Below are 1,155 nucleotides of genomic sequence, written 5' to 3' on the forward strand. Positions count from 1 at the left end.
TTTTTTTTTTTTTTTAAATAATTTTGAAGAGAGAAAAAAAACATTTTAAGAAGAGAGAAAAAAATTTAAGAATTAGGCTCAGGAAGGACACTATTCACAACCCCCCGGTTCAGGGCTTCCGCACCTTATTATTATTATTATGTGGTAATCTTTTTAAAAGCAATATTAGCACTTGAGTCTGTGCCATATTTGTAAACATACTTAATGTCTTAATTAGAATCTAAAAAATGCAACAAGGTCTCTTTGAGGGTTAAGTTTAGGTGTAGGGTTAAGTGATAGAAAGGGATATAAAATAGCTCATCATTAGCTCAATATAAAACCAATAGAAGTCAAAAGAAAGTCCTCACCATGACAGAAAAGCAAGCATGTTTTTGTATGTGTATAATGTCATGAAAGCACATTTTGGCCCTTTTCAGTGCAGGTTCTAAATAAGAACCATCTCAAGTCGGTGTGGTCTAGAGTTATTGGACAATATCTGTATTTAATCTAAACAACCACACAATTATAGACTAACAACTGAAGAATACAGAGATTACCCCTATCTGCTGAGCCTGGCCTTATTTGTGCCTTAAAAGCAGTGACTATTTGCTGACTATTCGGCACATAAAACTTTCATTTGACACATTAATGCTGCAGAGTGAATTAATGTGCTGGGCGCAGGGAGCTGGTTGGCTGAGGCACCCTTACGGACACTGGAAGTGAAAAGCTGTCTCATGCTTGATTGGCCCTCACCTCCCCACCAGCTCACACAACCTGGCAGAGTGAACTCTGACCCTCGTCTCTGCCTAACCTGTAGTGACACAGTCAAGGTGACATGGCAGAGTGGAGCTGACTGAGGGAGAGGCTGTGCACTGGTCTGCACCCCAACGTGGTCACATTAAAAGAGACCAGCAGTAAATAATTCAGACCAAGCAGTCGCAACAATGCAAACATGTTGTTATTAGTGTTCCGCTTCAATATTCATAGCTAGGAGTGGGAATGGGCTGCTTGGGACAAGCAAATGGGCGAGAATGGAGAGTAGTGATGCGTTTATGCTTGTGTGGTCTATACTAATGTATGTGTTCGTTGGATTGTGGCTTTATGGTGTCAGGCCATTTTCTTCACAGCCAATGGCACAATATCAACCCTCTGGCACCCAACCCACTTAAACAAACT

Source organism: Myxocyprinus asiaticus, chromosome 32, assembly GCF_019703515.2.
Source record: "Myxocyprinus asiaticus isolate MX2 ecotype Aquarium Trade chromosome 32, UBuf_Myxa_2, whole genome shotgun sequence".
NCBI classification, from domain to species: domain Eukaryota; kingdom Metazoa; phylum Chordata; class Actinopteri; order Cypriniformes; family Catostomidae; genus Myxocyprinus; species Myxocyprinus asiaticus.